The sequence below is a fragment of the Dendrobates tinctorius genome, unplaced genomic scaffold, assembly GCF_039654945.1.
Source record: "Dendrobates tinctorius isolate UK_male_01 unplaced genomic scaffold, ASM3965494v1 ptg000029l, whole genome shotgun sequence".
Classification (NCBI taxonomy): domain Eukaryota; kingdom Metazoa; phylum Chordata; class Amphibia; order Anura; family Dendrobatidae; genus Dendrobates; species Dendrobates tinctorius.
This window is the reverse complement of record NW_027361697.1, coordinates 8,417,121-8,444,320: the sequence shown is the minus strand read 5'-3', so window position 1 is coordinate 8,444,320 and position 27,200 is coordinate 8,417,121. Positions and strand designations below refer to the sequence as shown.

At 43.6% G+C, this 27,200-nt stretch overlaps 1 protein-coding gene across 1 annotated transcript in view; it reads left to right on the top strand.

Moving 5' to 3' along the window:
- LHX4 (LIM homeobox 4) overlaps positions 1-27,200 on the top strand; it is a 67,941-nt gene that overhangs the window by 18,630 nt on the left and 22,111 nt on the right. The window lies entirely within an intron of this gene.

Below are 27,200 nucleotides of genomic sequence, written 5' to 3'. Positions count from 1 at the left end.
TACACCTATAGCCAGGCTCGGAGTGGCCCGTATGGTAACAGGGCAATCCCCTGGTGGGCCCCTGTGCATATCTGTGCCCACAACCCCTCTATATGGGCAGTACTTGGCATAATTCACTTGATTCACTCTGTACAAAATAAAAGCAGAATCTCATCATTCATTTACCAAACTACCCAGTTTATTATTATATAAATAGGTAAATTTGTGAATGGGGTAGTGTAATATTTGTATGCACGTGAAAAGTGGGCACCAACCAAAGTCAGTGTTACTGGTGGGCCCTTGGCACCCCAGTCCGACTGTCACAGTTCCATCCCTCAGGGTGTCTGGGATGCTGACAGCTCGGCCATACAATCTGATTCAGGGGCGTGCTGAGCTGTCGGTGTGTATATTGACAGCTCGACTAACCAGTCTGTGACTGTGGAGCGTTGGCTGTCTCAAGTGTTCATTATTCCAGTTAATGGCCATGCTTCTTAACTGAGCGGAGTTTCCCAGACCACTGCCAGACGTACATTCATCTTGTTAGGTTTGTGCTCTGTGCTTTCCTGTGACTTGTATTCTGTTTGCTTGATCTGTTGCCTGACTTGGGACTTTGTTCTGACAATCTGTCTGTTTAACCCCTTCAGCACTGATCCGCTATCCTCCCGGTACTCTGACCTCGGAACGTTACCTGACTTCGCTTTTGTCTTTTCCTTCTGTTTATGACGTACCCTCCTGGCTTCTGACATTGGACCCCTTAACCACTCTGACTCATGACTTGGCCAGAAGTGACTAGCATCACTGACAATGCCTATAGCCCCTGGGATTGGAGGACCCACACTGCTGTGATAAGAAGGTGTTTAATGGGTCCAAAACCTGTTCCTCATGGTCGTCTATTAGTTGTGATCCCCAATATTTGTGGCATTTTTAGTAGAAAAGTTTGTTCAGTGTGGCATTATTTTAACCTTAGCAGAGTAATGTTTTTTACATACAATTACGTGTAAACATTTAGCTTCACTTAGAAGTTTCCTTATTTTTGAAATAAAAGCACTGTTTTTTTCCAATGAAGCTAACATTAAATGATTCAGAAATACACTCTATACATTGTTAATGTGGTAAGTAACTATTCTAGCTGCAAACGTCTTGTTTGTAATGCAATATCTTCATAGGTGTATAGAGGACCATTTCCAAAAACCATCACTCCAGTGTTCTTATGGCACTTTGTGTTTGCTAACTGTGTAAGAAGGCTAATGGATGGTTAGAATACCCTTGAAAACCCTTGTGCAAGTATGTTTGCACAGCTGAAAATAGTTTGGCTGATTAGGAAAGCTATAAACCTGACTTTCCTTTAAGCTAGTTGAGAATTTGGAGCATTAGATTTGTTGGTTCCATTAAACTCTCAAAATGGCCAGAAAAAAAGAGCTTTCATGTGAAACTCGACAGTCTATTCTGGTTTAAAGGCTATTCCATGCTAGAAATTGCCAAGAAACTGAAGATTTCCTACAACGGTGTGCACTACTCCCTTTAGAGGAAAGCACAAACAGGCTCTAACCCAAGGAGAAAGAGAAGTGGGAGGTCCCGCTGCACAACTGAGCAACAAGACAAGTACATTAGAGTCTGTAGTTTGAGAAATCGATGCCACACAGGTCCTCAACTGGCAGCTTCATTAAATAATACACGCAAAACGCCAGTGTCAACAGCTACAGTGAAGAGGTGACTCTGGGATGCTGGCCTTCAGGGCAGAGTGGCAAGGAAAAAGCCATATCTGAGGCTGGCTAATAAAAGGAAAAGATTAATATGGGCAAAAGAACACAGACATTGGACAGAGGAAGATTGGAAAAAAATGTTATGGACAGATGAATCCATCTTTGAGGTGTTTGGATCCCACAGAAGAACATTTGTGAGATGCAGCAGAACAACTGAAAAGATGCTGGAAGAGTGCCTGATGCCATCTGTCAAGCATGGTGGAGGTAATGTGATGGTCTGGAGTTGCTTTGGGGCTGGTAAAGTGGGAGATTTGTACAAGGTAAAAGGGATTTTGAATAAGGAAGCCTATCACTCCATTTTGCAACGCCATTCCATACCCTGTGGACAGTGCTGGAATGGAGCTAATTTCATCCTACAGGAAGACAATGACCCAAAGCACACCTCCAAATTATGCAAGAACTATTTAGGGAAGAATCAGGCAGCAGGTATTCTATCTGTAATGGAGTGGCCAGCGCGGTCACCAGATCTCAACCCCATTGAGCTGTTGTGGGAGCAGCTTGACCGTATGGTCCGCAAAAAGTGGCCATCAAGCCAAACCAACTTGTGGGAGGGGCTTCTGGAAGCATGGGGTGAAATTTCTCCAGATTACCTCAGCAAATTAACAGCTAGAATGCCAAAAGTCTGCAATGCTGTAATTGCTGCAAAGCGAGCATTCTTTGACAAAAGCAAAGTTTGAAGGAGAAAATTATTATTTCAAATAAAAATCTTTTTTTCAAACCTTGTCAATGTCTGGACTAGATTTTAAATTCATTTGGCAACTCATTTGCTTAATAAAAGTATGAGTTTTTTTGGAAAACACAAAATTGTCTGTGTGACCACAAAATTTGGAATGGTAGTGTAAGGTGTTTAATGGTCCCTGCTGATGGGGAACCTCGAACACAGGGTGGGCCATTTATATGGATTCACCTAAATAAAATGGGAATGGTTGGTGATATCAACTTCCTGTTTGTGGTACATTAGTACATGGGAGGGGGGAAACGTTTCAAGATGGGTGGTGACCATGGCGGCCATTTTGGATCCAACTTTATTTTCTCTAATGGGAAGAGGGTCATGTGACATCAAACTTATTGAGAATTTCACAAGAAAAGCAATGGTGTGCTTGGTTTTAACGTAACTTTATTCTTTCATGAGTTATTTACAAGTTTATGACCACTTATAAAATGTGTTTATATTGCTGCCCACAGTGTTGGATTGTCAATGCAACCCTCTTCTCCCACTCTTGACACACTGATAGCAACACCGCAGAAGAAATGCTAGTTTAAGGGGGTCAGATTTCTTGTAGCAATGCTTGGACCTGACACCAATAATGTGGTGGTGCACCATCTTGCTGGAAAAACTCAGAGAACCTGCCATCTTCAGTGCATAAAGAGGGCAACACATCATCATGTAGCAATTTCAGATATCCAGTGGCTTTGAGGTTTCCATTGATGAAGGATGGTCCCACTATCTTTGTACCCCATATACCACACCATACCATGAATTATGGGTGTCAGGTCCGAGCATTCCTACATGAACAGTTTCCTGGAAAGTGGATTGGTCGTCGTGGGCCAGTTGAATGGCCACCAAGGTCTCCTGATCTGACCCCCTTAGACTTTTATCTTTGGGGTCATCTGAAGGCAATTGTCTATGCTGTGAAGATATGAGATGTGCAGCATCTGAAACAATACTGGAAACCTGTGCTAGTATTTCTTCTGCGGTGTTGCTATCAATGTGTCAAGAGTGGGAGAAGAGGGTTGCATTGACAATCCAAAACAATAGGCAGCACTTTGAACACATTTTATAAGTGGTCATAAACTTGTAAATAACTCATGAAAGAAAAAAGTTACGTTAAAACCAAACACACCATTGTTTTTCTTGTGAAATTCTCAATAAGATTGATGTGTCACATGACCATCTTCCCGTTAAAAAAAAAAAAAGTTGGATCCAAAATGGCCAACTTCAAAATGGCCACCATGGTCACCATCCATCTTGAAAAGTTTCCCCCCTCCTATATACTAATGTGCTACAAACAGGAAGTTGATATCACCAACCATTCCCACTTTATTTAGGTGTATCCATATATATGGCCCACCCTGTACATGCTCCCCTAAAAATTATTATTATTATTATTATTATTATTATGCATTTATATTGCACCATTTATTCCATGGCGCTTTACATGTGAAAAGGGGAAATATAGACAAGTACAATAAACATGTGTAAGATAAGGGACACACACGTACATAAGGAGAGAGGACCCTGCCCGCGAGGGCTCGCAGTCTACAGGGATGGGTGAGGATACAGTAAAAGAGGGTAGAGCAGGTCGTGCGGTGGTTCAGTAGACCGAGGATCATTGCAGGCTGTAGGCTTGTCGGAACAGGTGGGTCTTCAGATTCTTCTTTAAGGTTTCTGTTGTTGGTGAGAGTCTGATGTGTTGCGGCAGAGAGTTGCAGAGTATGGGGGAAGCATGGGAGAAGTCTTGTATGCGGTTGTGGGAAGAAGAGATGAGGGGGGAGTAGAGAAGGAGATCTTGAGAGGATCGAAGGTTGCGTGAGGGTAGGTACCGGGAGACCGGTACCTACCCGCATGCATATAATATTAATTATATACAGTGGGGAAAAAAAGTATTTAGTCAGTCAGCAATAGTGCAAGTTCCACCACTTAAAAAGATGAGAGGCGTCTGTAATTTACATCATAGGTAGACCTCAACTATGGTAGACAAACTGAGAAAAAAAATTCCAGAAAATCACATTGTCTGTTTTTTTTTCATTTTATTTGCATATTATGGTGGAAAATAAGTATTTGGTCAGAAACAAAATTTCATCTCAATACTTTGTGATATATCCTTTGTTGGCAATGACAGAGGTCAAACGTTTTCTGTAAGTCTTCACAAGGTTGCCACACACTGTTGTTGGTATGTTGGCCCATTCCTCCATGCAGATCTCCTCTAGAGCAGTGATGTTTTTGGCTTTTCACTTGGCAACACGGACTTTCAACTCCCTCCAAAGGTTTTCTATAGGGTTGAGATCTGGAGACTGGCTAGGCCACTCCAGGACCTTGAAATGCTTCTTACGAAGCCACTCCTTCGTTGCCCTGGCGGTGTGCTTTGGATCATTGTCATGTTGAAAGACCCAGCCACGTTTCATCTTCAATGCCCTTGCTGATGGAAGGAGGTTTGCACTCAAAATCTCACGATACATGGCCCCATTCATTCTTTCATGTACCCGGATCAGTTGTCCTGGCCCCTTTGCAGAGAAACAGCCCCAAAGCATGATGTTTCCACCACCATGCTTTACAGTAGGTATGGTGTTTGATGGATGCAACTCAGTATTCTTTTTCCTCCAAACACGACAAGTTGTGTTTCTACCAAACAGTTCCAGTTTGGTTTCATTAGCCAATAGGACATTCTCCCAAAACTCCTCTGGATCATCCAAATGCTCTCTAGCAAACTTCAGACGGGCCCGGACATGTACAGGCTTAAGCAGTGGGACACGTCTGGCACTGCAGGATCTGAGTCCATGGTGGCGTAGTGTGTTACTTATGGTAGGCCTTGTTACATTGGTCCCAGCTCTCTGCAGTTCATTCACTAGGTCCCCCCGCGTGGTTCTGGGATTTTTGCTCACCGTTCTTGTGATCATTCTGACCCCACGGGGTGGGATTTTGCGTGGAGCACCAGATCGAGGGAGATTATCAGTGGTCTTGTATGTCTTCCATTTTCTAATTATTGCTCCCACAGTTGATTTCTTCACTCCAAGCTGGTTGGCTATTGCAGATTCAGTCTTCCCAGCCTGGTGCAGGGCTACAATTTTGTTTCTGGTGTCCTTTGACAGCTCTTTGGTCTTCACCATAGTGGAGTTTGGAGTCAGACTGTTTGAGGGTGTGCACAGGTGTCTTTTTATACTGATAACAAGTTTAAACAGGTGCCATTACTACAGGTAATGAGTAGAGGAAAGAGGAGACTCTTAAAGAAGAAGTTACAGGTCTGTGAGAGACAGAAATCTTGATTGCTTGTTTCTGACCAAATACTTATTTTCCACCATAATATGCAAATAAAATGAAAAAAAAACAGACAATGTGATTTTCTGGATTTTTTTTTCTCAGTTTGTCTCCCATAGTTGAGGTCTACCTATGATGTAAATTACAGACGCCTCTCATCTTTTTAAGTGGTGGAACTTGCACTATTGCTGACTGACTAAATACTTTTTTTCCCCACTGTACCCTTGTTATTAGTTTACTTTAAAGGGGTTGTCCAAGAATTTTATATTGATGGCCTATAGGATAGGCCATCAATGTCTGATTGGTGGGAGTGCTCAGTTGCGGAGCTGCACAGCTACGCCAAAGGTAGAGTGGCCGTAGCTGGGTACTACACATCTGCCTCTCTTTGAATCAAAGGGGACACAGGTGTAGTACCATGCTGTCACCACTATACCACTGGCGGAACTGTGCTGTGCCGCTCCACAATCGAGCACTACGGCTGCCGTGGACACCGAGAACAGCTGATCGGAGGGAGTGCCGAGTATCGCACCCCCACCAATCAGATATTGATGACCTAAGTGTTGACCATCAATGTAAAAGTCCTGGACAACCCCTTCAAGTATGGGGCTACTATATGAACAATGTACGGTGGTATTTATAAGTATTGTTTATTGTGTATTAATTTCAGTAGGGTGGCTCAGTGGTTAGGACTGTATGGTGGCTCAGTGGTTAGCACTGTTGCTTTGCAGCGCTGGGGTCGTGGGTTCAAATCCTACCAAGGACAATATCTGTAAGGAGTTTGTATGTTCTCCCTGTGTTTGCGTGGGTTTCCTCCGGGTTCTCCAGTTTCCTCCCGCATTTCAAAGACATACTGATAGGGAATGTAGATTGTGTAAAGCGATTCGGAATATGATGGCGCTATATAAGCAATGCAAAATAATAATGATCATTTTCATAGTCACCAGATTCCAGCACTGTTATTTAGGCATCTTCCTGTATAGCAACAAATGGTATAGCTATTTGTACCTTGATAATATGCTACATAGGGGCACCAATGACAAGACCACACAAGACTATATCAAATCTAAGTTCAGTCATTGTCGATGGGTAAATCAAAGCTCTCACATGGCCGATAAACAGTGAAATAGTAATCCTAAAAAATAAAACAATATCTTGTCCCCTCTTATTTTTAGCTCTTACGTTCTCTGTTCTTGGGGACTACACTAAGTGAGTAAAAGGCAACCATTAAATAGCTCGGGGAATGGCCATTGTCGCATTCCTTGTGTCAAGCTACTCATGACCAACAGACAACGCCAGAAGCATCTTACCTGGGCCAAGGAGAAAAAGAACTGGACTGTTGTCAGTGGTCCAAGGTGTTGCTTTCAAATGAAAGTAAATTTTGCATTTTATTCGGAAATCAAGGTCCTAGAGTCTGGAGGAAGAGTGGAGAGGCCACAATCCAAGCTGCTGGAGGTCTGGTGTGAAGTTTCCACAATCAGTGATGGTTGGGGAGATATGTCATCCGGTGGTGTAGACCCCCTGTGTTTTATAAAGACCAAAGTCAGCGTAGCTGTCTACCAGGAAATTTTAGAGCACTTCATTCTTCCCTCTGCCGACAAGCTGTTTGGAGATGGAAATTTCATTCTCCAGCAGGACTTGGCACCTGTCCACACTGCCAAAAGTACCAAGACCTGGTTTATAAACAACAGCATCACTGTGCTTGATTGGCCAGCAAACTCGACTGACCTTAACCCCATACAGAATCTATGGGATATTGTCAAGATGAAGATGAGAGACACCTGACCCAACAATGCAAACGAGCTGAAGCCCGCTATCAAAGCAACCTGGGCTTCCATAACACCTCAGCAGTGCCAGAGGCTGATCGCCTCCATACCACGCCACATTGATGCAGTTGATGCAAAAGGAGCCCCAACCAATTATTGAGTGCATTTACTGAGCATACATTTCAGTAGGCCAACTTTGCAGATTTTAACCCCTTCCTGACATCTGACGTACTATCCCGTCCCTGGGACCTGGGCCCCTATGCCATGGACGGGATAGTACGTCATAGCGATCAGCGGCGCTCACGGGGGGAGCGCCGCTGATCGTGGCCGGGTGTCAGCTGATTATCACAGCTGACACCCAGCACTATGTGTCAGGGGCGGTCACGGACCGCCCCCGACACGGTAACCCCTGGCACACTGCGATCCAACGCGATCACAGTGTACCGGGGTTTTAGGGAAGTATCGGCAGGGAGGGGGCTCCCTCCGTGCTTCCCTGAGACCCCCGCAACAGTGCAATGTGCAGCGCTGCTGTGGGGGCCTCTTTACCTGCAGGTCCCCGGATCCAAAATGGCGGCGGGGACCTTCGGGGGCCTGCAAGGAGCCGGCTTCCTCATGCCTGCAAAGCGCCGGCATGAGGAAGCCTCCAGCACTGCCTGTGACAGATCGCTGATCTGTCCATTTCATCCATTTTAAGTTTATGCTTAGAACATACAACACTGCCCTTCACCTCTCCAAACAAACCTATTTCAACACCCTCATCATCTCACTGTCCAATAACCCGAAACGTCTCTTTGACACTTTTCATTCTCTACTCAATCCAAGAGTACAGGCCCCAACCACGGAGCTCCGAGCTGACGTTCTGGCCAATTACTTCAAAGAAAAAATTGACCAGATCCGACAGGAAATTATCTCCAAATCCCCTCATACCATGCACTGTCCTCCCTCCCCCACTGCATCTAACTCACTCTCTGATTTTGAACCAGTCACAGAAGAAGAAGTAAGCAGGCTCCTTGCATCTTCTCGCCCAACTACTTGCACCAGTGACCCATTTCCGTCACATCTCCTCCAGTCCCTTTCCCCTGCTGTCACCCCTCACCTAACTAAAATATTTAACCTCTCTCTCTCTTCTGGTATTTTTCCCTCCTCATTTAAGCATGCCATCATACATCCACTACTTAAAAAACCATCCCTCGACCAAAACTGTGCCGCTAACTATAGACCTGTCTCTAATCTTCCCTTCATCTCTAAACTCCTGGAACGCCTGGTCCACTCCCGTCTTATCCGCTATCTCTCAGAAAACTCTGTTCTCGACCCTCTCCAATCCGGTTTCCGCTCTTTACACTCCACTGAAACTGCCCTCACTAAAGTCTCTAATGATCTGCTAACAGCTAAATCAAATGGTCATTACTCCATGCTAATTCTCTTGGATCTCTCTGCAGCATTCGACACTGTGGATCATCAGCTCCTCCTCACTATGCTCCATTCCATTGGCCTCAAGGACACCGTTCTCTCCTGGTTCTCCTCCTATCTCTCCGACCGCTCCTTTACTGTTTCTTTTGCCGGTTCCTCCTCCTCTCACCTTCCCCTTACTGTTGGGGTTCCTCAAGGATCGGTTCTAGGCCCCCTCCTCTTCTCCTTGTACACTGCCCCTATTGGTCAAACAATCAGTAGATTTGGTTTCCAGTACCATCTCTATGCTGATGACACCCAATTATACGCTTCTTCTCCTGACATCACGCCAGCCTTTCTAGAAAACACTGGCGATTGTCTAAACGCTGTGTCTAATATCATGTCCTCACTATATCTGAAACTGAACCTGTCAAAGACTGAACTCCTTGTGTTTCCTCCCGCTACTAATGTACCTACACCCGACATTGCCATTTCCGTCTGTGGTTCCACTATTACTCCCCAGCAACATGCCCGCTGTCTTGGGGTCATACTTGATTCCGAGCTCTCCTTTGCCCCCCACATTCGATCACTGGCTCGCTCTTGTCATCTGCACCTCAAAAACATTTCTAGAATTCGACCTTTTCTTACTCTTGACTCTGCAAAAACTCTTACTGTTTCTCTTATTCATTCTCGTCTCGACTATTGTAACTCTCTTCTAATTGGTCTCCCTCTTACAAAACTCTCCCCTCTCCAATCTGTCTTGAATGCTGCAGCCAGGATCATATTCCTCACCAATCGTTACACCGATGCCTCTACCTTGTGCCAGTCATTACACTGGCTACCCATCCACTCCAGAATTCAGTATAAACTTATTACCCTCACCCACAAAGCCCTCCATGGCTCAGCACCACCCTACATCTCCTCCCTTGTTTCAGTATACCACCCTACCCGCGCCCTCCGTTCTGCTGATGACCTGAGGTTAGTATCCTCAATAGTCAGAACCTCCCACTCCCGTCTCCAAGACTTTACACGTGCCGCGCCAATTCTTTGGAATGCACTTCCCAGGTCAATACGATTAGTCCCCAATCCCCACAATTTTAAGCGTGTCCTGAAAACGCATTTATTCAGACTGGCCTATCGCCTCAACACATTAACCTAACCTATCCCTGTGTGGCAGAGCCAAAAGTTTTACCATAACCAGGTTCCCAGCATCATGTTCCCACATGCTTTATGCATCCATTAGCCCTCTGTGTCTGTACTGTTACACACTTAACATTATGGCTGGTCCATACAATCAGGGCAACTGTTACCACCCACCTTTCGTGTCTACCTCTTTCCTCATAGACTGTAAGCTTGTGAGCAGGGCCCTCTTTCCTCTTGGTATTTGTTATAATCTACTGTATGTGATTATTGTTATGCTGTAATGTCTATTGTCTGTACAAATCCCCTCTGAAATGTAAAGTGCTGCGGAATATGTCGGCGCTATAAAAATAAAATTTATTATTATTATTATTATTTATCTGTGATGTGACAGATCAGCGAATGTAATAAAGTTAAAAAAAAAAGTGTAAAAATAATTTATAAAAAAATCGCTGAATAAATAAAAAAAAAAAAAAAATCCCTAATTCATTTTTTGGAAATAAATAAAAAAAACATTAAAACTACACATATTTAGTATCACCGCGTCCGCAACGACCCACCCTATAAAACTGTCCCATTAGTTAACCCCTTTAGCGAACCCCTTAAAAAATAAAAATAAAAAAACAAAGCAAAAAATAATGCTTTATTATTATACCGCCAAACAAAAAGTGCAATAATGCGTGATCAAAAAGACAGATATAAATAACCATGGTACCACTGAAAACGTCATCATGGTACCAACGCAAAAAACGAGCCACCACACAGCATCATCAGCGAAAAAATAAAAAAGTTATAGCTCGCAGAAGAAAGCGATGCAAAAATAATTATTTTTTTATATAAAATTGTTTTCATTGCATAAAAGTGCCAAAACATAAAAAAATTACATAAATGAGGTATCGCTGTAATTGTACTGACCCAAAGAATAAAACCGCTTTATCAATTTTACCGCACGCGGAACGGTGTAAACGCACCCCCCCAAAAGAAATTCTTGAAATGCTGGTTTTTGTTCATTCTGCATCCCAAAAATCGGAATAAAAAGCGATAAAAAAATGTCACGTGCCCGAAAATGGTGCCAATAAAAACATCAACTTGTCCCGCAAAAAATAAGACCTCACATGACTCGGTGGGCCAAAATATGGAAAAACTATAGCTCTCAAAATGTGGTGATGCAAAAACTATTTTTACAATAAAAAGCGTCTTTTAGCGTGTGACAGCTGCCAAACATAAAAACCGCCATAAATAGTAAATCAAATCCCCCGTTATCATCCCCTTAGTTAGGGAATAATAATAAAATTAAAAAAATGTATTTATTTCCGTTTTCCCATTAGGGTTAGGGCTAGGGTTAGGTTTAGGGCTAGGGTTAGGGCTAGGGTTAGGGTTAGAGCTAGTGTTAGGGCTGAGATTAGGGTTAGGGGTGTGTTGGGGTTCTGGTTGGAGTTAGAATTGGGGGTTTCCACTGTTTGGGCACATCAGGTGCTCTCCAAATGCAACATGGCGTCTGATTTCAATTCCAGCCAATTCTGAGTTGAAAAAGTCAAATGGTGCTCCTTCCCTTCCAAGCTCTGCCATGCACCCAAACAGTGTTTTACCCCCACATATGGGGTATCAGCCTACTCAGGACAAATTGCAAAATAACTTTTGGGGTCCATTTTCTCCTGTTACCCTTAGGAAAATAAAAAATTGGGGGCAAAAATATCATTTTTGTGGAAAAAAATGATCTTTTTTATTTTCACGTCCAGGTGTTATAAACTTCTGTGAAGCACTTGGGGGTTCAAAGTGCTCACTACACATCTAGATAAGTTCCGTGGGGGGTCTAGTTTCCAAAATGGGGTCACTTGTGGGGCGTTTCAACAGTTTGGGCACATCAGAGGCTCTCCAAATGCGACATGACACCCGCAGACCATTCCATCAAAGTCTGCATTCTAAAACGTCACTACTTCCCTTCCGAGCCCCGACGTGTGCCCATACAATAGTTTTCTCCAACATATGGGGTATCAGCGTACTCAGGACAAATTGGACAATGACTTTTGGGGTCCAATTTGTCCTGTTACCCTTGGTAAAATAAAAAAATTGAGGACTAAAACATCATGTTTGTGGAAAAAATACGATATTTTATTTTCACGCCCGGGTGTTATAAACTTCTGTGGAGCACTGGGGGGTTCAAAGTGCTCACCACACATCTAAATAAGTTCCTTCGGGGGTCTAGTTTCCAAAATGGGGTCACCGATGGGGGGTTTCCACTGTTTAGGTACATCAGCGGCCAGTGGCGGATTAAGTGGACTATGGGCCCGGGGCTGTTCATAAAACCTGGGCCCCTGTACCCCCCTTCCCAGGAAAACATTTTCTGTCCACATTTTGTGGCTCTTCTCACAAAAACACTGCATATGCTGATTTTTAGGTATACAAATTGCAGGGTCTGGAAAGGAATAAAATGGCCGCGCTTGGGAGGGGGTACCGCCGGCCTGGCCGGCTACTGGTTAGGGATGTTAATGATTAATCACACAGTCACCTGCCTCCATGCTCTGCCAGGTCTGCCTCTCCCCAGCCTCCCTGGCTGCTCCCGGCTCCAATGCATTATGCGGCTTCCTCCATGCTCTGCCTCTCTCCCCAGCCTCCCTGGCTGCTCCCTCCAATGCATTATGCGGCTGCCTCCATGCTCTGCTTCTCCCCAGCCTCCCTCCAATGCATTATGCGGCTGCCTCCATGCTCTGCTTCTCCCCAGCCTCCCTCCAATGCATTATGCGGCTGCCTCCATGCTCTGCCTCTCTCCCCAGCCTCCCTCCAATGCATTATGTGGCTGCCTCCATGCTCTGCCGCTCTCCCCAGCCTCCCTCCAATGCATTATGTGGCTGCCTCCATGCTCTGCCTCTCTCCCCAGCCTCCCTCCAATGCATTATGTGGCTGCCTCCATGCTCTGCCTCTCTCCCCAGCCTCCCTCCAATGCATTATGTGGCTGCCTCCATGCTCTGCCTCTCCCCAGCCTCCCTGGCAGCTCCCTCCAATTTGGAGGCAGCCGCATAAATTGCATAATGCATTGGATTGGAGCGGAGGGAGCAGCCAGGGAGGGAGGCTGGGGAGAGGCAGAGCATCCTCCCAAATGGTGACGCCGACGGTGAGTGTGTCAGTGACCCACCTGCCCTGCGCTAGCCGCTGCCAAAATCTCCTGGGCTGAGCGAGTCCTCCTCACTGTGCACTGCCAGTCGGCGCCGCCGCCTCCACGCTTCTCAGTCCCGGCCGCCCACAGCACACAGAGAGAGGAGGAACTTCTGCTCTGCCTCCTGCCGTGCTGCGCCGCCCCCACACACGTGCCGCCTGGGACTGCCCGCCGCCCCCCTTCCAAGTTCCTACGCCACTGGGCGGCGGCGGGCGGCTGAGCGGCTCACACAGTGACAGATCATATGCGATGCCGACCGACCGATTGGCCCCTGCCCTGGGCCCCTAAAAACCTTGGGCCCGGTGCGACCGCCCTATCCGCCCCTATTAAGATCCGCCATTGTCAGCAGCTCTCCAAAGGCAACATAACACCCGAAGACCATTCCATCAAAGTCTGCATTCCAAAACGTCACTACCTCTCTTCCGAGCCAGACGTGTCCCCATACAGTAGTTTTCTCCTACATATGGGGTATTAGCAAACTCAGAACAAATTGGACAACATCTTTTGGGGTCCAATTTCTCCTGTTACCCTTGGCAAAATAAAAAAATTGGGGACTAATTGATCATGTTTGTGGAAAAAATATGATTTTTTTATTTTCATGCCCGGGCGTTATAAACTTCTGTGAAGCCCTTGGAGGTTCAAAGTGCTCACCACACATCTATATAAGTTCCTTGGGGGGTCTAGTTTCCAAAATGGGGTCATTTTTTGGGGGTTTCCACTGTTTTGGCACATCAGGGGCTTTCCAAACGCGACATGGTGTCCGATCTCAATTCCAGCCAAAAAAGTCAAATGGAGCTGCTTCCCTTCCGAGCTCTGCCATGCGCCCAAATAGTCGTTTACACCCACATATTGGGTATCAGCGTACTCAGGACAAATTGCACAATAACTTTTAGGGTCCTGTTACCCTTGGAAAAATAAAAATTGGGGGTGAAAAGATCATTTTTGTGGAAAAAATATGATTTTTTAATTGTACCGCTGTACGTTATAAACTTCTGTGAAGCCCTTGTGGGTTCAAAGTTCTCACCACATATCTAGATAAGTTCCTTGGGGGGTCTAGTTTCCAAAATGGGGTCACTTGTGGGGGGTTTCCACTGTTTAGGCACAACAGGGGCTCTCCAAACGTGACATGGCGTCCGATCTGCATTCCAGCCAATTTCGCATTGAAAAAGTCAAATGGCGCTCCTTCCCTTCTGAGCTCTGCCATGCGCCAAAACAGTGGTTCCCCTCCACATATCAGGTATCAGCGTACTCGAGAGAAATTTCAGAATAACTTTTGCAGTCAAATTTCTCCTGTTACCCTTGGTAAAATAAAAATAATTGGACCTGAAGTAATTTTTTTGTGAAAAAACGTTAAATGTTCATTTTTTTTAAACATTCAAAAAATTCCTGTGAAGCACCTGAAGGGTTAATAAACTTCTTGAATATGGTTTTGAGCACCTTGAGGGGTCCAGTTTTTAGAATGGTGTCACTTTTGCGTATTTTCTACAATATAGACCCCTCAAAGTGACTTGAAATGTGATGTGGTCCGTAAAAATAAAATGGTGTTGCAAAAATGAGAAATCGCTGGTCAACTTTTAACCCTTATAACTTCCTAACAAAAAAAGTTGGTACCAAAATTGTGCTGATGTAAAGTAAACATATGTGAAATGTTACTTATTAAGATTTTTTGTGTGCCATATCTCTGTGATTTAAGGGCATAAAAATTCAAAGTTGGAAAATTGCGAAATTTTCAACATTTTTGCCAAATTTCCGTTTTTTTCACAAATAAACGCAAGTTATTTGAAAGAAATTTTACCACTATCATAAAGTACAATAAGTAACGAGAAAATAGTGTCGGAATCACCGGGATCCATGGAAGCGTTTCAGAGTTATTACCTCATAAAGGGACAGTGGTCAGAATTGTAAAAATTGGCCCGGTCATGAACGTGCATACCACCCTTGGGGGTAAAGGGGTTAAAATCATTTTTCAAGCTAATGTTATATATTCTAATTTACTGAGATAATGACTTTTGGGTTTTCATTGGCTGTAAGCCATAATCATCAACATTAACTGAAATAAATACTTGAAATAGATCACTCTGTGTGTAATGACTCTATATATGAGTTTCACTTTATGTATTGAAGAACTGAAATAAATTAACTTTTTGGTGATATTCTAATTTTGTGAGAAGCACCTGTGCATATACAGTTGTGCAAAAGTTTACATACCCCGGCAGAATTTTTGCTTTCTTGGCATTTTTTTCAGAGAATATGAATGATAACATCAAAGGTTTTTCTCCACTTATGGTTAGTGGTTGTGTGAAGCCATTTATTGTCAAAATATTGTGTTTTCTCTTTTTAAATCATAATGACAACCCAAAATATCCAAATGACCCTGATCAAAAGTTCACATACCCCATTTCTTAATACCGTGTATTGCATCCTCTAACATCAATGACAGCTTGAAGTCTTTTGTGGTAATTGTGGATGAGGTTCCTTATTTTCTCAGATGGTAAAGCTGCCCACTCTTCTTGGCAAAAGGCCTCCAGTTCCTGTAAAATCCTGGGCTGTCTAGCATGAACTGTGCACTTGAGATCTCTACAGAGTGGCTCAATGATATTGAGGTCAAGAACATTCATCTTTCCTTCAACTTTGACCAAGTTTCCTGTGCCTTTTTAGCTCACACATCCCTAAAACATCAGTGATCCACCTCCGTGCTTTACAGTAGGAATGGTGTTCCTTTCATCATAGGCCTTGTTGACCTCTTTCCAATGTAATGTTTATGGTTGTGGCAAAAAAATTCAATTTTGGTCTCATCACTCCAAATTACGTTTTTCCATAAGTTTTGAGGCTGTTTTTCATATTGTAGGCGAGATATTTTGTGGCATTTGCGCAGTAATGGCTTTCTTCAGGTGACTTGACCATGCAGCCCATTTTTCTTATAGTGCCTCCTTATTGTGCATCTTGAAACAGCCACACTGCTAGTTTTCAGAGAGTCCAGTATTTCAGCTGATGATATTTGTGGGTTTTTCTTTGCATCCCGAACAATTTTCCCGGCAGTGGTGGATGACATTTTTGTTGGTCTACCCGACCGGGGTTTTGTTTTTTTAGAGACCCTGATTTTCCATTTGCTAATCAGAGTTTGAACGCTGCTGACTGGCATTATCAATTCCTTTGATATCTTTTTGTATCCCTTTCCTGTTTTATGCAGTTCAACTATCTTTTCCTGTAGATCCGTTGACAATTCTTTTGCTTTCCCCATGACTCACAATCCAGAAATGTCAGTGGCTGGATGAAAGCTGCAAGAGTCTGTCTGGATCCCAGAAACTCACTCAGCTTTTATACACATACACTGATTACAAGCAAACAGGTCACAGGTGAGGATGTTACCTTTAGTAGCCAGTCAAACCCATTTGTGTCAACTTCTGTGCATGTTATCAAGCCAAAATCACCAGAGTATGTAAACTTTTGATCAGGGCCATTTGGATGTTTTGGGTTGTCATTATGATTTAAAAAGAGAAAACACAGTGGTTTGACAATAAATGGCTTCACCCAACCACTAACCATGAGTGGAGAAAAAGTTTTGGTGTTATCATTCATATTCTCTGAAAAAGGCCAAGAAAGCAAAAATTCTGCCGGGGTTTGTTAACTTTTGAGCACAACTGTATATGTATTATACAGCTGACTCTTTCCTGTGACAGACATAGGCAGCACCAGCTCTGATGCCACAGTCAATAATTCATGGTGCAATTTCTAGTCTTTTCTATGGGACATGAAAACTTCAGGAAAGAGAAATCAATATTCGTAATATTAAAAAAATGAAATAAAAACAACAACCACCACAATTCGTTTATAAAAAAATGCAATGAAAAACAATTCAAAAGCAAGGTTTTTTTTTTTCTTCTACAAATGTGCATAAAATCTAATGGTGACTAAACATAGCCAAGTCCCATAGTGTGGTAGCCACCATCCGTCTCAATTCCAAAAACTCAGCAGTCTGCTAAATAGCAAACAGACACAAAGGTAAAACAGTCAGTGTCGGCCATCATGGATAGATCCTGATATGAAAATAAATCCTAAGATCATCACTCATAATACTGATGGTATTTACATGTAAATCAGAGCTTAGGACTGAATCCAAAGGCAATCTAATGGCCTGAGAAGATAATTCCTGCCAATGTCATAATGGAAATAACCACATATATTTATGTATCTATCTAAAAACAAAAATCAAAAAGCAGCACCAAGAAGACACATAGGGTGCAAAAAATCCTTCCAGGCATATACCAAACCTCATACTATGATCCAAAAAGTGAAGGCAGCACTCTATCTATTATCTATCTGTATATACTGTATTTCTATCATCTATTATCTATCATCTATCTATTATCTATCATTTAGCTATTATCTATCTATCTATCTACCTATCATATATCTATCTCATATCTGCCGATATTGAGTGGGGGCGCCATGTTGACTATTTAGACTGCCAATCTCCACAGTTAGGTCGGCTTAACAGGTCAATATGGCCGACTAGAGTCTGTTAGCCTTAAAGGGAATCTGTCACCCCTTTTTGAGATGTCATATAATGATATCATTCAATTGTGTGTCACATAAGGATTCTCTTAGTACTTTTGCTTCCCCCTGACCCCGCACCTTTCATGCATAAATACCTTTTTTATATCGGTTCAGATGTATATAAACTGCCACGGTCCGGTCCGCTAGCCGGGGCTTATTCACCTGCTCCCATGGTCCGGTCCGCTGGGCGGGGCTTATTCACCTGTTCCCATGGTCCGGTCCGCTGGGCGGGGCTTAATCACCTGCTCCCCCCTCCCTGTCTTGCTCTATGCATTTCTTCTTGTGTAGAGCAAGACAGGGAGGGGGGGAGCAGGTGAATAAGCCCCGCCCAGCGGACCGGACCATGGGAGCAGGTGAATAAGCCCCGCCCAGCGGACCGGACAGTGGCAGTTTACATACATCTGAACCGATATAAAAAAGGTATTTATGCATGAAAGGTGCGGGGTCAGGGGGAAGCAACAGTACTAAGAGAATCCTTATGTGACACACAATTGAATGATATCATTATATGATATCTGAAAAAAGGGGAGACAGATTCCCTTTAACATATTTTTCCCTGCATAAACCCTTTAACACCCAGCTTCTGTTTTTAAGAGTGTTGCACATATTAGAATATTTTCTGTGTTATTACTAAAAGTCATTTTTCAGTTTTTTTTCCTTTTGGTGTCTTTGTGGGACCCCATATGATTCATTGACACAATTGTTTTTCTTCCCCGAAGTGATTGCCTCATTGAAGCTTTGCACAATCCAGTGTCGGTCCGTCAGAGCTGGGCTTAGTTTTATCATCTCTTATATTAGTGGATCACTTGATGGCTTTCTACACCGCTGCTTGCAGACAGAGTAGTCTCTTACATTGTCTCCTTCTGCTGAGTATTTATCCTTTTTACAGTATATCATCTGTTAATGTTGGTTCGTGCTTATTACATTATTGTTGCATTTCACCATTTTGTTTTTTAAAAGCGGAGAGATTATATATGATGAATAAACACCTATGAGCCATAAGGCTTCAGTTCCCGGGCTAGTATATTGTGTAGGTCGCCTCTGTGCCTTCAAAACAGCTCCGAAGATCCAAACTCCTAGGGTGCAGAGATTTCTGTGACGTAAAATCTGTTCCATTAATCTGTATTGGGTTGGTTCAGATCAGGGGCATACATAGAAATCATGGGTACCCGTAGCAGACGTTCTAATTGGCCCCCTTCTAAAAAAAAATGACTATTCGGCAGGGTCACAGAAGAGCTTATCTCACAACTTTGCAGCCCTTACAAAGTAATTCTCCTATTGAAACGCCTAGATTTCCCTCTCATTGCCCCTATAAAGAAGGATGCCAACAAAAGTTCCCCCCTCAAACACAGTATGTTACCCCCCACAATGAATTCCTTCATAGTTATACCCACACGCACAGAGTAATGACTTTACAGTACCCCTCCTTCCTGGCAAAGTGTGCTGACCCCCAACAAAGTATGATTACCCAACTATGACACCAACATAGCCCTCCATACAATAAAATGGCCCAACACAGCCCTCCATACAGTATAATGGCCCCAACACAACCCTCCACTCTGTATGATGACCCCACTAGCTCTACATATAGTAAACTAGCCACAGCACAACCCTCTACACTGTATGATGGCCCCACTAGCCCTCCAAACAGCATAATGGCCCCCACACAGCCATCCAAACAGTATGATAGACACCTCACAAACCTTCACACTGTATAATTGCTCGCATCCAGTATAATGCCCCCCCACAGAGCCCTGCAAACATTATAATGGACCCCCACAAAGCCCTGCAAACAGTAACATGGAGCCCTGCATGCATTATAATGGCTAAGGCATAGCCCTCCAAACAGTATAATGGTACCTACATAGTCCTGCAAGCAGTTTAATGGCACCCACACAGTCCTGCAAACAGTCAGGCTTACACATAGCCCTCAAAAAAGGATAAAAAGGATCCAACATATCACTCTAAATATTATAATGACCGACACATAGTATAATGGGCCTCACATAACAATCCAAATGACCCCTGCATTGCCTTCCATATAGTATAATCTGCCACATTGTCTTCCATAAAGTATAATGCACCCCCATTGCCCTCCATATAGTAAAATATGCACCCCTTGCCCTCCATATAGTATAATGCACCCCAATTGCCCTCCATATAGTATAACGCACCCCCATTGCCTTCCATATACTATAATGCAACCCTATTGCCCTCCATGTTGTATAATGCACCCCCTTTGCCCTCCATATAGTGTAGTGCACCCCATCAGTTCTCTATATAGTATAATGTGCCCTCATATAGTATAATGCACCACCCATAGTCCTCCATATCGTATAATGCATCCCATAGTTTTGCATAATGTATAATATGCCTCCATATGGTATAATGCACCCCCATTGTCTTCCATACAGTATAATATAGTATAATGTGTCCCTATTGTCCTCCATATAGTATAATGTGACCCCATTGCCTTCCATATAGTACAATGCATTCCCATTACTCTCCATATCGTATAATGCACCCCGATTGCCCTACATGTAGTATAATGCACATCCATTGCTCTCCATATGGCACAATGCACCCCCATAGTCCTCCATATAATATAATGTGCCCCTATTGCCTTCCACATAGTATAATGTGCCCCCATTGCCCTCCACATGTTATAATGCGCCTCCATTTCCCTCCATAGAGCATAATGCACTCCCAAAGACCTCAATATAGTATAATGTGCCCCATCGATCTCCATAATGTATAATGCACCTCCATATAGTGTAATGTACCCCCATTGCTTTCTATACAGTATAATATACCCCCACAGTCCTCCATATAGTATAATGTGCCCCATAGTTCTACATATAGTATAATCTCCTCCATATACTATAATGTGCCTCTATTGCCTCCATATAGTATAATGTACCCCCATAGACCTTCATAAAGTATAATGTGCCCCATAGTTCTTCATAATGTTTAATGCACCTCCATATAGTATAATGCACCCCGATTGTTTTCCATATAGTATAGTGTATCCCCATAGTCCTCCATATAGTATAATCTCATCCATATAGTATAATGCACCCCCATTGCCCTCCATATAGTATAATGTACCCCCATAGACCTTCATATAGTATAATGTACCCCATAATTCTCCACAATGTATAATGTGCCTCCATATAGTATAATGTGCCCCCATTGTCCTCCATATACTATAATGCACCTCCATAATACTCTATATAGTATAATGTGCACCAATTGCCATCCATATTGTATAATGCACTCCTCATAGTTCTCTATATAGTATATGCTCCTCCATATAGTATAATGCACCCCCATTGCCCTACATATAGTATATTGTACACCCATAAACCTTCATATAGTATAATTTGCTCCACAGTTCTCCATAATGTATAATGTGCCTCCATATAGTATAATGCGCCCCATTTGCCCTCCATATAGTATAATGTACCCCTACTGTCCTCCCTATGGTATAATGTGTCCCATAGTACTCCATAATGTATAATGCACTTCAATTGCATTCCATATAGTATAAAGTACCCTATAATCCTTCATATAGTATAATGTGCCCCATAGTTCTCCATAATGTATAATGCGCCTCTATTTAGTACAATGTGCCCCCATTGCCCTCCATATAGTATAATGTACCCTCATTACCCTCCATGTAGTTTAATGCACCCCATTACCCTAAATATAGTATAATGCACCCCCATGGTCCTCCATATAGTATAATGCACCCCATTGCCACCATATAGTATAATGCACCCCCATAGTCCTGCATATAGTATAATGCACTCCTCATAGTCTCCCATTGCCCTCCATATACTATAATGCAGCCCATATTCCTTTATATAGCATAATGCACCCCAATAGTCCTCCATATAGTATAATGCACCCACTCATTTCTTTAAAAAAAACAATAGATGTTCACCTCATCTCAATTCCCTGCTGATCTGGTCTCCTCAGTGTGTGGTGTGAAGCACAGTGGGGACAATATAGTGCTGTCATGATGCCTGCTGCGCTGAGACGTCAGATCTCAGACACCAAGGGATAATGATTGAGCAGGGAGCAGACGCTTCCCTCCTCCATCATTGCTTTCAACTGTGTCAGCATCCATGATGGGGGCGGTGCTGCCTCTGGCATCATGCCCACCAACTCATGGGCCCCATTGAGGCCTCGTGGTCTGTCACCATTGACAATACGTCACTGAGTTCAGATTAATGGAATAGTTTAGAAGGACTTTCTGTAGCAAATATTAAATGTGTGAATATTTCACAATGGTGTCCTATGATGGTATTTGGCACAAGACGTTAGCCGCAGATCCTGTAAGTCCTATAAGTTGTCTGGTGGGCTTCGTTGGATCTGATTTGTCTTGCTCAGCACATTCCACAGCTGACTGATTGGATTGAGATTTGGGAAATTTGTAGACCAAGTCATGAATTTGAAGTCTTTGTCATGTTCCTCGAACCATTCCTGAAAAACGTAATGGGGGCATCATCCTGCTGAATGAGACAACTGACATTATCGAATGTCCATGGCATGAAGGGGGGTACTTGGTCTATAAAATGGTTACGTAGGTGGCACATAACAATATCCACATAGCAGCACCCATTGCTCAGCACACAGGCACATGTACCCTGCTAATCACATGATATAAAAGAAATCAAAATTCTTCACACTAGGTCGCCTTCTTTCATTGCTCCATGGTGCAGTTCTGATACACACGTGCCCATTGTAAATGGGCAGGTCTGCAGCAGCGCAGCCCCATATTCAGCAAGCTGCAACAGGAAGGACCAGGCAAGGCTTTCCTTGCTCACTAATGAGCCTTGGGCACCCAACACTTGGTCACTAGTGCACTGGTTGTCACTTCCTCAACCACATTTGGTAGTTACTATCCCCATGCATACTGGGAATGAGACCCACAAGACCTGTTGTTATATAGATGCTCTGACCCAGTCGTCTAACCATCATAATTAGTGATGAGCGAGCGTTCTCAGATAGGGTGTTATCCGAGTATGCTCGTATCCTAATTGAGTGTTTTTGGTGTGCTCGAAAAAAATGCTCGAGTCGCCGCAGCTGCATGTCTCATGGCTGTTCGACAGCCGTAACACATACAGGAATTCCCTGTTTGGCATCTGACACTTTTCATAGTAGCTCAGATTCCCATTTTTCCTGCATCCAACACATTGACTTTGAGAAGTGACTTGCTGCCTAACGCTGCGTATTATCGCTGTGTCAAAAATGCATCGTCTTACAGTTCCAGCAAAGTGGATAGGATTTTTTGCCCATACAATTGCATTAGATACGGAAAATCTGCAGGTAAAAACACACGTTTTTAGTTCTGCGTAAATGCGCTTAAATGCATTTAATCTGAACGGGAAGTTTTGTAAAAACCCAAATACCAGGAAGTATCATAAACAAATGAGCTTTATTTAAAACATGACGCACCACAAATAGACCAAAAAATGCAGCTTCGAAAACGCGTTAAAAATTCACTCAAAACTGCAGTGAAAAATGTAAGTTAGGCCGGTTTCACATTAGCGCTTTTTAAGCGCACGCACGGCCGGGGGTAACTCCGCCCCCGAGCCGGCTCTCTGCTCGGCGTGCCCGCCCCTTGCTTGTAGCGCCGCCTACTAGCGGACAGCGGCGCCTGCGATCGGCGCACCCTATCTTTAGCATAGGGTGCGCAGATCGTGCGCAGGCCGTGCGCTAGTTGCGCTTTGACCTGCGCTGCGCACTTTTGACGGTGCGCCGTGCGCGCCAAAATCCGAATAGTTTGATTTTGGCGCGCACGGCGCACCGTCAAAAGTGCGCAGCGCAGGTCAAAGCGCAACTAGCGCACGGCCTGCGCACGATCTGCGCACCCTATGCTAAAGATAGGGTGCGCCGATCGCAGGCGCCGCTGTCCGCTAGTAGGCGGCGCTACAAGCAAGGGGCGGGCACGCCGGGCAGAGAGCCGGCTCGGGGGCGGAGCTACCCCCGGCCGTGCGTGCGCTTTAAAAGCGCTAATGTGAAACCGGCCTAACGTCGTTTACATAATAGGTGCAGAAAATTTGAAACCCCAAAAGCATTTTTTATGCATTTTTTTCCATGTGTTCGCTGAGTAAATAATGCAGCATTTTACTGTGCCAGCAAAGTGGATGAGATTTCTGAAATCTTCTGCACACGTTGCTTATTTTTTTATTGCAGATTGAGCATTTTTTAGCATTTTTTTTACCCATTCAAATGGGGAGGAGGAAGCATCAAAAACACACTTATTTTAGGCAGTGTTTTCCTGCCAACACTTTTCTCCTGCAAATACTGAATATGTGCACATACTCCTAGGCCACGTTCACACGTTCAGTATTTGGTTAGTATTTCACATCTGTATTTGCCAAAACCAGGAAAGGAACAATCAGAGGAAAAGTATAATAGAAACACGTCACCACTTCTGCATTTATCACCCACTCCTGGTTGTGGCTTACAGATGCTGATGTAAAATACTGACCAAATACTGAACGTGGCCTTAGGGTGTTTTTTTGTTTGCGTCTTTGGAACAAAAACTCTCCAATTAAAACTTGAGGTTTTTGAAGAGTTTCTACTCCAAAAGCTCAGCCAAAAAAAACTTCACACCCTAATATATATCGCACCCTTTGACCATCTGAAGTTTTAATATTACGGCCGATCAGGGTATCTTACATGACGATGATAAATCACCAGAAAGAAGCATATTCTTGATAAGCAATAAGATAGGACAGGCGCGATATTCCAAGGGGTGTTTTAGCCTTTCACCCATATACAAAGGCAGATGATGCCGGGGCTCCGTACAGGGTCTTAGCCATTCACAGTCCGCGTAAACCCAGCTGTGCCCCCTGACACAGAATATCTAATGCAATCTTCTCATGTTGGCGGCCTTCCCTCGCTGATGGTCACCCTAACCTCTGTAATCATGGCTGCAGATAGCCGCCTTGTATTTATAGGCTGTGTTTTGTTGTAGTCTAATACTGATACTCTTACGTCCCGTGCTGTCGAACGTCTTCTCCACAGCCTTGAAAAATACAATCCCAGCAATGCAGGCTTTATCCTTGGAAGTAGTGAGATAGCTGGAAGCCGTCACTGCCATGATGCACAGAAGAATGTCAAGAAGGATTCAGAGACAGAAGCCAAGTTTAACAGTCAGGAACATTTATTCCGGGGGTTAGGCTTAATTGCATTTAAAGCGGCCCTGTCCCCGTGAATTAGCATTTTCCGAATCAATAGTCAAGAAATACTTTTTATTATAACAGCCATTAACTCCAGAAATTTCCATTTTAAGGCTGTTTACTATTATTTGGTCTCGTGTTTCTTCTGTGCAGAACCAAGAAAATCAGAGTTGCTGTTTTAGGGGGGGTTTTTTGTATGTTTTTAGACACAGATGAAATAACTGTGCCTGGAATCAGTACTCGTCCAACAATTTTCTTACTTAGGTAAAGGCATGTAGCTGGGGCACAAAATAATTGTTGCAATTGGTTTTCATAAAAAATCTTTGCACCGTTTTCCTTCTACAGCCTCTGTGTTCCACCATCCATTGCTAGCTGCAGAGAGAGTTATCTGAGAGTCCATCAGTAAGACCGTCGTAAGGGTCTGACGGGGAGTTTGTCATTCTTTTATGTTTCTGAACTCTTCTCAGCTGATTTATGATTGCAGACTTGAATGTGGAGCGAAACGAAAAGTCTGTAATAGCCAAACAGTGCTACATTTTTCAAGGAATCCAACTGCAAAAATTATTTATAGCCCAAAATACGTACATTTAGGTAAAAATAATTAAAAAAAAAAAATTGTCCCCGATGGTCGACAACTCTTAGGTCATGTGTGATGCTGTGATATGATGAGGTCTCCATGTATATACAGACTATAAGAAAGCATTCACTTGTATCGTAGGATAGCTCCATCTTACTGGATTCCACCAGTGTGTGGTTTATATACTAGATACGTCCATGTACCTGTCTGCTATATATTAGACTGTAGCTCTCAGGGTTTAATTACAACCTTCACTCCCTGTCCCCAAACCATAAGGTCATATTCACTGCGGCTCCTGATATATTCATAGGTTGGATGGATGTCCATGGACATTGCGTCAGCTTTATATATAGTTACAATCAAAATTATTCAACCCCCACTGCAAATTACGATTAACAAAATTTAAAACTTTCTATTTGCAATAAACCTATAGCTGAATGCAGCTAATAAAACACGGGTTTTTCTCCAAATTCATCACAAAATGTAACTTTTACTGATTTCTGCAATCTCAGAACTATTCATCCCCCGGTATATAATCCCTCATAGGAGCGCACATTTATAAATCAGGTGTTATCTCAATTACAACTAAGTATAGGCTTTATTAGTTACATCAGGCGTGCTTAAGATAAAACACATCAAATACCTGGACTGGCTTAGGGGATTGTTCATTGTGACATTTGATGGCATGTTAGAAATATTGCTAAATCAACAGAATGGTCCAAAAAATAAGGGAAAAGATCATTGCCCTCCACAAATAAGGAAAAAGATGCCAAAAGCAAAGGCAGTGAATCTTCCTAGAGATACATATGGAAGCAGGGTTCACAAGTTTAAAGTTACAGGAACACAGGCTACACTACCTGGATGTGGCAGAAGAGGAAGCTGTCAACGGCTGCCACCAGATCCCTGAGGAATCAGGTGGAAAAAATACCTCGAGAGACTGCAAAAGATCTGCAGCAAGATCTGGTGGCTGCAGGCACTTAGGTTTCAGTTTGCACAATAAGGCCGGTTTCACACGTCAGTGGCTCCGGTACGTGTAGTGACAGTTTCCTCACATACCAGAGACATTGACACACGTAGACACATTAAAATGAATGGGTCTATGCACATGTCAGTGTGTTTTCACGGACACACGGTCTATGAGAAAAACACGGAGACATGTAAGTGTTCGTGGGAGCGCACGGTCCGCAAAAATGCTGAACACGTACACACGGAGAACAGTTCACACTGTCCTCCGTGCTCACGGACGGCTGCCGGGAAGAAGCGCTACAGTAAAAGCGCTGTTCCCGATGGCTGGTGCTGATCACGGCTGGCATTCTGCTCTCCTGCTCTGCCGGCAATAGCGAGCAAGAGAGCAGAATGAATGAAAAGCTGACGTGGGGTCCCCCTCAGTTTGTGAACCAACCAGACAAAACTTACAGCTGTAAGTTTCGTCTGGTTGGTTCACAAAATGAGGGTGACCCCACATCAGCTTTTCATTCATTTACTCTCTCCTGCTTGCTATTGCCGGCAGAGCAGGAGAGAAGAATAACAGCTGCAGTAAGCACAAGCCGCCGATAACAACACTTTTACTGTAGCGCTTCTTCCAGGCGCCGTCTGTGTGATCTTGATGCGGCTCGCGTGTGGCACACAGTTGCCACACGTGTGCCACATGGAGGTACCACGTGTCCACACGGACACGGATAGCTCCGGTAGCGGTTTTTCCGGTA